This window comes from Sinocyclocheilus grahami, unplaced genomic scaffold (genome assembly GCF_001515645.1).
Source record: "Sinocyclocheilus grahami isolate Dianchi unplaced genomic scaffold, SAMN03320097.WGS_v1.1 scaffold1.1, whole genome shotgun sequence".
Lineage (NCBI taxonomy): Eukaryota > Metazoa > Chordata > Actinopteri > Cypriniformes > Cyprinidae > Sinocyclocheilus > Sinocyclocheilus grahami.
In genome coordinates, this window is record NW_015505180.1 from 546,253 (window position 1) to 556,430 (window position 10,178).

Here is a 10,178-nt window from a genome sequence, read left to right on the forward strand (position 1 = left end):
GGACTAGACACATGACCCATGAGTAATATTGTCTGCTCTAGTTATGTCTGAAATAATAATAATACATTATATAATTAAATGTATTATAATTATAATATTATGATACATATATTAATTAATAATAATGGTATATTTATAATATAATATTTCTAATATATAATTTGTTATTAATTACATAAGTTGATGCCATAAACATTTTTTGTTGTTCAAAACATTGTTGTCTCTTATGTAACATGCTGTAATAAATGAACTAAAACATTTAATTTAATTTAATTTAGCTGGGACAATAACTAAAGAATCACAATATGCATCATTTTACTGTATAGCCGTGCACTTGCAGACTTTGTAATGTCATTTTGTTTTGTTTTTAATATAATGAATCAGTAGATTAGTTAGAGACATTTGCCACGGATGTCAACAGGTCCCATATTGTAAAACGAATGGGTTAATTAGTCTGAGAAAGCTATCTGTAAGTTCAGCTGGCGTGGAGTTTGCTGTGCGGATAGTGAAGGCCAGATCTCACACTGCCAGCACACACCAGTCACCAAGCCAATAACCATGACAACCAGACTTCAAAAGCTCCTGTTTTACTCCGGGAAATTCATGTTTGCTTTTAAGTGCCATAAAAGACAATACCTCCATTCCATTTTTGTTTCATGAACTGTGACCTTTTGTGACCTCCACTCATGGGCATCTTCTTATGCCCCATTAATTATAGCATTAGCTCAGTCTGGGCCCAGAGAAGGCCCTCTGTTGTAACCAGTCAATAGGAAACGTTAGATCAGAGCAGTGACAAAACTCCTATCATGTCATTTGTGATTGTTATGAATGGTAGAGGGGAAATGTTTTGGGCTGCTGCACAAAGGGAGATAAACCCATGGGTGTTGGTCATACTTCCTGGGCGTCTCTCTCTCTGTCCTGAAATAGCTGCTGTGATAGCCTGTTTGCCCTCTTAAAGATCTAAACACGAAACATTTGGAGACTGAATCCATTGTTATGTTGGAGAAACAAACTGATTTAAATTGTCTTTCAAGAACTTCTGTTCTTTATCTTACACTTTAGTTGAGTCGGGCCGTGTATTTTGTGTGTGTGTTGTCAAGTGTAAATTCTCCCTGATTCTCACAATTGTGCCGTAATGCCAGCAGCTGGGCAAAGAAATGTAGTGTTTATGTTGGTATTGGACTTGAAGTCTACACGTTTTGTTCTTAGTTCAGTAGCCTTATGGCTCTGGCAATAACCTGTATGTGTAAGGTTTCATATACCGTTCTGTATATGTGAACTCCACAAATAAATTTAGTGTGTGCATTTAATTTTATTTTATGCATGTTTGGATTTGATTTTTTTTTTATGTATTTATTTATTTTGACTCTGCAGTTTCTACCACACATTTTTCAATTATTTATTTTATTTTTTAATTTAATTATTTATTTTGACTTGCCAGTTTTTACAGGCCATTGTGCTATTTTCATATATCATTCTGCATACATGAACTCCACAAACAATTGTAGTGTGTCCATTTGATTGTATTTTATGAATGTTTTTATTGATTGATTGATTGATTGATTGATTGACTGATTGATTGACTTGGCAGTTTCTACAGGCCATTTTTCCATTATTTTATTTCATGTTTAATTTAATGTTAATGAATTGATTAATTAATTAATTAACTTCATTCCTTTCTTACTTGGCAGTTTCTGTAGGCAATTGGGGAATTGGAAAATAAATAAATAAACAAACAAATAAATAAATAAAAATGAATCTGCACTAAATCTGTTTTATTTTATCTAGTTTATGACCATTTTACAGTGATTTTACCATTCAGCGTTTATGGTTCAGTTTAATTTCAGATCTTTTGGGCTGGAAAAGTTGACTTCTCAGAAGAAAATAGTATTAAAACTCCATACACACACATATCCAGCTCTATCTTGTAATGTAAAGCATTTGCATAACTAGAGAACTTTGTTGGGCCAGATTTCTGAGGGTGCCCTTCTGACTTTGTTGGGCCAGATTTCTGAGGGTGCCCTTCTGACACTCTTCGTAGTGCGGCGAGTGACGGATCGCATGTTAAACAGCTCAGGGGTCGCAAGGCTGGAGGCCGGTACTCTCACGTCTGGCTTCACGCCTCCCATCCATCGTTAGCTCAGTCGTGCAAGGGTTTGTCACAGGGAGAGCGCGCGCTCACCCTGCCTCATTAAAGAGCCACAATGCTAAGAGCATTCCAAGAATGCAGGCGCTCATTCACTCTCGCTCTTTAGATGCGCTGAGACGCCATGCCAAGCACTGACAAGGCAGGGCCAAGCCTCCCTCATGATGATTACCATTTCTAAAGCTTCTTTATTAAATTTATCTTGACATTTACGGCATGCATTCTTCAGATTTGTGGAAAGTGTGTAGTGTGTACTGTAGATGTCCAGCGCTCACATTCCATGTTCCAGTTATCTGAGGTTGTTTTGTGATTCAAAAAGCAAGCAGCTTGAATTTTTGAATATTTCTAAATGATTCATCTTGCAATGAAGACAATTTAACTAAAATACTTTATTAATTCACAGGGTGTTGGTGACATTTTTTTTGTCCTGTAAAGAAAAAGTTCAATTGGGGTTATTATTTTTTAAGCTGAACCAAACATGACAAAACTTCTAAAATGAAAGAGCCAAAGGCACATATACCTAATAAAATAAAAATAAAAAACACATTAATGAATGAACATATGATAGTATATAGATATAATAATGTGTGTAGGTACAGTAATAGATTTAGGTATTAATTTAATGTAATCTAATATAATAGTATTATTATTATTATTTACATTTTGTTGTGATCCAAGCACAAAACAAATCTAGGTATTTTAATCTAGATGATTAATTTAATTCAATTAAATTCATATTTAGGCTCACAACATCATAGAGACAATTGGACAAAAATGTTTATTTTTCTTTTCTTTTATTTGTTTTTGGTCATTTTTTGAGTATGACAGGTGCAGTACCCATTTACTTTGGTAAAAGAAAACTATCAGGACAGCTTTCTGCTAAATAATTTTGTGATATTTGATTTGATTTTATTTCACTTCACAAAATCACAAAATATTACTTCACAAAATGAACCTACCAAAAATGATTTACATGGTTTTCTCTTCAAGACTTCACCACCATGTCGTACTCCCACATGGGACAGTCTTTAACAGTTTTCCTGGAGGGATGATACCTGGTTTGTCAGTGAGATATGGTAATGATAAATGGAGAAACTGAACATGCTCTTAGAGGCACAGGTGGTCAGTGTGTGTGTGTGTGTGTGTGTGTACATTAAAACTCAAAGCATAAAATGACAGAGGAGTACAGGCAACATGACACATACGAATGCAGCAGATTCAAAACAGGATTGACATGTCAGACATTCTGCATGGTGTCTCTGAACCATCAGAATAACATTTGCATAATCTTGCCTATGTTGCCTGAACTCTCTCTTTTACTGTGAGATAAATGTATGTGTGTGTCCTTGAAAGTGATTTAGGAGTAGTCAGGACACAGGACTCTCTGCACCTCTTTATCAGCAGCCTGGTGCCAACCGGAGTCTATCCCCGGGAGGAAAAACAGGAGTTGTGTTTATTCACAGAGAGGGAGTGGCACAGGAAGCTGTCAGCGGGAGCTTCCCCAGAAACAGTTGCCAGGCAGTCCATGCTTTTCTATAGGAGGAAATGGGGAGTGTGTGCGTGGGCCTAAAGGAGGCCACTTCCAGTCTGGTGTTTTGAAGTAATGCACATAGTCAAAGAGAAAGACACATCCATCAGAAGAATGACTAGTCTACACTGCTCAGAAAAACTGATCTGTCATTTACAGAATGTTCCTGCTACAATAAGTTGAACTCAGTTAACATCTTTTGTAGCACAATGTCAATCACAAAAAAATTTGTTTATTTCCATTGATTTGATTTAATCAATAAAAATCATACAATGGCTTACTGTAATTACAATAAAAAAATATTAAGCTGCTCAGCTGTATTCAAAATACAACAATACAGTAATAAATTATGTAATCAAATAATAAAAATTGAATATAATAAATGTTTTCCTGAGCACCAAATCAGCATATTAGAATGATTCCTGAAGGATCATGTGACACAGGGCTGGAGTAATGGCTGCTGAAAATTCAGCTTTGCCATCACAGGAATATATAGCATTTTAAAATATTTTATTATATATAAAAATATATTGCTATTTAAAATTGTAATAAAATATTACTGTTTAATCAAATAAATGCAGCCTTAGTGAACCGGACATTTTTAGTGAGATGCATCTATAGATGATAACGAACAATTGTGAAAAACAATTGTTTATGATATAATAGTTAATTCAATTTATGATTAATGTATTTAAAAAATATGGAAAAGGTAGACAGATGTGGCTTCCTGGTCCCCCTTGGGATGACATTATAGAGAGGAAGGGAGTGTGATGGAGGGATGACTTGGTAAGCAGCTATTTATATACAGTACTATCATTAGCTTTTCCATTGCCATTCTGATTTATACACAAGTGCCTTCTGAACTATTGCTAGGAAGTTCACTTTAAAGCATTGCTGGTAGGTATAAAATGGGCTTCAAATCACACACACACAAGCAGTCTGTCGGCATCTTTTATGTTCTGGATTTAAGCCACATAGACCCTGGCATGGAAATACTTTCCTCTCCTTTCCCTTCATCTCACGGGGTGCGTGTTTTACACATTCCACCTCTGGGAAATCTCTTTCTGTCCCCCAGTCAGTCTTTCTCTCAGAGTATCAGGATGCTCTGATTAGTTATCCCTATAATCTGTATAGAATGCCAGCCTTTAGTGATACCTTGTTGTTTTTTCATCTAGGGGACCCTTTGACTCTTTCTATCTTTATTTGAAGGGCAGCACATCCCCCACAGACGTCTGTCTCCCACCATGCCCTGACTCTGGATCTATGTGTGGAATTCTCTCCTCATTTATCTGTGTGGGTCTGGTTCTCTCCCATTTCCTTTGATTTTTTTCATATTCCAGATCCTGGTGTTGTTGCTTACTAAATCATGTCAGTATAACCCTCAGACTGGCACACAGCTGAGCAGATCTCTTTAAGGAATAGCTCACACAAAAATGACAATTTCCTGCACTTTTATTTGTCAATGAGCTGGAATATGTTTTGTTTAGTGACATATTGTCAGTGAGCTGTCATCTGCAGAAGCTGTGTTGTTTAAAACTGTCTGCACGTGTTGTTTCAACCGAATCATCTGAAGCTGTCAAACGTTTAGTCGAAGACGAGCTCTGAGATTTAAACTTCATTTATTTTACAACAAAAACTATGATTTTGTCATGGTCTCGGTCAGCAGATTAACATGATTCTACCAGTTTAGATAAACGAACCAGACCAGCTCTTAACTGATGGGGTAAGACAGATGAAATGTTGTGCTGAACTCAGAAGCACAAGGTCAAAGTGTAAACACACATAAAATACAGAACAAAAATTCTCCGAGACTCTTAGTTTGGTAAAGTTGATGTGTATTCGTTTTGATTTAGTTAAATGAATGTGTATCATGTGTGTTCACAGTTAAACAATTATTTTAATGTGCTTGTGTGTCATTGTTTACAAACTCAAGTAGCTTTTATAATAAAGCTTGATTGGAGGACAGGGCAGATTTGGACAAATTATTTTAAAGCCTGTATCAAAATGCCTGTTGACATATTTTAGCTATAAGCTAATGACTGATATCATGTCTGTAATAGTGTCTACTGGCGACTTTTTTATTAATATTTATAATAAGCAGATGTTGGAGATCAGATTCACCATCTCCCCCTGAGAAGCATCTGGACAGTGAGTTTGAGCAGGTGAAACAATAGTATTTCTCTAATGATTCAATCTAATGTGTGCTTGAAAGATGGTGCTTCTTAAAAACCATACATGATATTTATTTATTTTGCAGAAAATAAACAGACACGTGCTTTTATTTGCAAAGATAAGTTAAAAGCAGATTCTTATAACCAATAGATAAATATTTATTTAATGTATATGGTCTGTATCATGTGATTCCAGACTCCATAAAAACACTTTTGCTTAAAATACAGCAGCATCTGAAATATTTTTCTCTCATTTCACTTTTCCCCCACAGGAAGCTCTTAGTAAGGATGATGAAGGGGATGTGAAGCTCCGAGTCTCTATCTGAAGTTCTGGATGATCATGAGGTTATAGCTGGAGGAGTGAGACTTTGGCTTCTACAGACCTACAGAGACAGATAATCCTGACTAATCCTGCTCCTGGTGAGCCACTTTCCTGAGTTTAGCTCCAACCTGATTAAAAACACCTGAAACAGCTAATCAAGATCTTTAGGATTACTAGAAACTTACAGGTAGGTTTATTGGGTTCTATGTTTCTAATTCATATAAAACTTGATTTCAATAAACAAATGATGTTGTTTACAAGATGTGTTTGTGTTATCAGTTTCATGCATTTAAACACAAGACTGACATTTGACAGATATTAGTTAATAAATCGATTGGATTTCCCCCCCCCCACAACAGTTTATTTGGTACAATATTTCACTCATACTCATCAAACAGATTTGATATCAGCATATTCCCCTGCAAAATCTCACAACAAACACAGAGAACTGGACATCTTTCTAGTCCTGCTATGAGGCTGGAATTCCATTCTTCTTAATATTTGTGTGAAAAAAATGGTGTGGTTTAAATGCGGGTCTTTGAAGAACAAAAATACAACAGTGGCATGTTCAAATCTCACAAATGCAGTAATCTCTTTTCTGTTTTAACAATGTAAATTTACAAGACCTAAAAACAAACCAACCTTCATCCCAAATTCTGTGGCACAGAGGTTAATCGTTTGCCTTAAAATGTGAAAGTCTCAGCTCAAATTCTTTGGGTTATAGTTTTCGTCATATGACACAAAGTTCTCAAGAATATCACGGTCAAAACACAGTTGAAATCCACACAGTCAGTGTCTCAGAAGATTAAAAATGTTACTTGTGTTAGCTTTAATTAATGCTGTAGCTAAACATAACATCTAAAAGACCCGTGAAACAAACTTTTCCACTGTGTTACAAACTCAGTGACTCAGGAGGTAAAGCGTTTCGATTTTTAATCTTGGAGGCCTGAGTTCGAATCTCACTACTGTGTTAAATTGCAGCTTTGTGGCTTAGTGGTTGAGTGTTTGCGTCCCATAAACAGAAGTCTGGGTTCAAATCCCACACTTGTGTGCTAATCATTATTTAAAACAAAGCTCTCAATAAAACCATGTCCAAAAGACACAACAACAACTCCAGTAGCTCAGTGGATAGAGCTTGGGTCTTTCATCTTGGAGAACGAAGTTCAAATCCCACTATTGCTTATATTAAATTGCTGCCATTAAATCCAACAAAGTTCCCCAAACAACAGTGCTCATTGTGAAAGCCAAGATGGCTCCAGTGGTTAAACACATTGGTTGGGGACAAGATTATGGTAAAGGTGCGGGTTCAAATCCCACCTCAGCATGTTAAAACTTTAACTGGTTTATGTCACAGGCGAATAGTGAAATATAAGTTCTTTCACATGTTCAGACAAGAGATCTGTGGCTCACAGGTTAGAGTGCTGCCTCATGGTTCAGAGGTTGCTGGTTCAATCCCAGCCAGATCTCTGTGATATGAGTGAGTGTTGTGTGAATGAAGGAGTGGGGATGATTCGGGTCCCCCCCGAGCCCCGGCACGATGTCCAGCAGGGGTTATACTTCTTGACAGACTGAAAAATATTTTAGCTGTATAAAAATTTTGAACCGCCGTCCCTTCCCCACCCGTTTAGGGTACCATCATTTGCTTTCTAGAGGAGTCACCCTCCAAAAAGAAAATGATGGTAACCTACATGTTTAGTACACAACAAAACACAAACATAAGTTATGAGTCTTACCTGTCCATCAGCGGATGACCATCATTACAGTGAAAGTCCTACCCGGATGTGTGGAAGAACAGTGTAAAGTGAGCCTGGCTGATCTACACAGAACAAACTGGCTGGTCAGAGAGATTGATCACTCATGCATTTATAGCAAAGATTGACAGGTTATTTGAAAAACAGGACAGATATTATGACTAAACATCGAAATGTTTTGACTTTTTTTTAATAATTAATAGAACAGACACATGCATGAGTTCAGATCAGTTTGTCAGCACACAGCAACACCTTGTGGACAATACGTGTATCTGCAATTATCTGTAAAACTGCAACAGGGCTGTTTAATCCTGCTCCTGCTGAGCCACTTTCCTGAGTTTAGCTCCAAACTGACTGAAAACACCTGAAGCAGCTAATCAAGACCTTTAGGACCACTAGAAACTTCCAGGCACGTTTGTTGGACCCTAAAAGTTTCTTATTCAAATAAATAATAATAAAACAATTAACAAATGATTTTATTTACATTTTGTGTTTGTTTATCAGTTTGAGTTTGACATTTGATGGATCAATAAAGTTCTTAAAGATAATTATGATTGTTTGTACATTTGATTCTGACTGATTTGGTAATACATTGGATTTATTTATTGCCACAACTGCTTATTTAATACAATACACCATTCATCCATGTGAAAGACAGCTCTAAATAAAACTCCATCCCAAACACCTGACAGCTGCACAGACTCGGTGGCTCAGGAGATAAAGCATTGCACTTAAATCACGGAGACCTGACTTCACACAAACTCTGGACCTCAGTGGGTCGTCAGTTAATGTGTTAGTTGCTTTCCATCATATAAAACAAAGTTCTCAGTAAAACCTGTTGTCACAAACTCTGTGGCGCTGAGGATAATCGCTTGCTTTCAAATGTGAGCGTCTTGGTTCAAACCCTGCAAATTACAGTTCTTCATAACATCATACAAATCCCTCAATAAAACTCACTTCAACTCAACAGGTGCAGTAAATAATGCATTGCTCTTTCATCTAGGAGACCTGAGTTCAAATCTCACTATTGCTTACTTTAAATTGTCGTCGTTACATCCAACAAAGTGCCACAAAAGCCAGGCACAAAATGTAAAAGCCACAGTGGGTTAGTGGTTAAGCTCATGTTTTCAGATGATAAGGCTGTGATTGAGGCATGGGTTCAAATCCCACCTCAGTGTGTTCAGACAACTGACAGCTTTGACTGATTTATTGTAAAATCACATGCAGGTGAATAGTGAAATATAGGTTCCCTCACATGTTCAGACAAGAGATCTGTGGCTCACAGGTTAGAGCGCTGCCTCATGGTTCAGAGGTTGCTGGTTCAATCCCAGCCAGATCTCTGTGATATGAGTGAGTGTTGTGTGAATGAAGGAGTGGGGATGATTTGGGTCCCCCCCGAAACCCAGCATGATGTCCAGCAGGGGTTATACTTCTTGACAGACTGAAAAACATTTTTTTAGTCAAAAATTTTTCACCCTCCGTCCCTTCCCCACTCATTTAGGTTACCATCATTTGCTTTCCAGAGGAGTCACCCTCCAAAAAGAAAATGATGGTAACCTACATGTTTAGTACACACCAAAACATAATAAGCCTTACCTGTCCATGTGCAGATGTCTATGAGCAGCTTTCTATTTACAGAAAAAAAAAATATTAGCATTATGTCTTGCATGTGAACTACATGCAAATAATTTTGGACTAAACACACACATCTCTATTCTGTATGGGAAAGACATAATTAAACTAAGAAATTACACAATATTGTATCCATAATGTTTCAGTTTCACAAACACTCATAATTTACATTTTGTAACTGTCTAGTTTGGATTTGCACCCTTTTCTCTATCAAAGCCTATCCCCCAAGAACATGTGTTTAGTCACTAGCACCACTGAGGCTTTCACACTAATGGCTGGTATTTCGTAAATTATGCCCATTCCACCAGTTTCTGCCAAATTGTTAATAGAATATGAATAGAAAGACACTATATATTTCATAGACAGAGATTTAAAAACACTGGTGGTGACTGCTTATCTTTCATCTTACCAGTTTGTCTAAAAGGCCAGGAAGTTGAGGGCAATGGCACAGTTAAAGAGTCAAAGAATCCCAGATCTACAAAACAACAGAACAAGATTAAATAACAAACAATGAGACAATGCTCCAAATTACTGTCAAGCAGGTGGTGTGGGAAATCAGTGTGAGAAACTGCTGTGGGAATAGTTGATTAGATGTGTTTAGTCCAAAATTATTTGCATGTAGTTCACA

General features: G+C 36.8%; 1 long non-coding RNA gene across 1 annotated transcript; it reads left to right on the top strand.

The window, feature by feature from the left end:
• The first annotated feature begins 5,263 nt into the window (after positions 1-5,263).
• Positions 5,264-7,735, top strand: LOC107590104 (uncharacterized). The gene is made up of 3 exons (XR_001609782.1): positions 5,264-5,397; positions 5,776-5,836; positions 6,118-7,735. It is a non-coding gene; the product is annotated as an uncharacterized lncRNA (long non-coding RNA).
• The last annotated feature ends 2,443 nt before the right edge of the window (positions 7,736-10,178 follow it).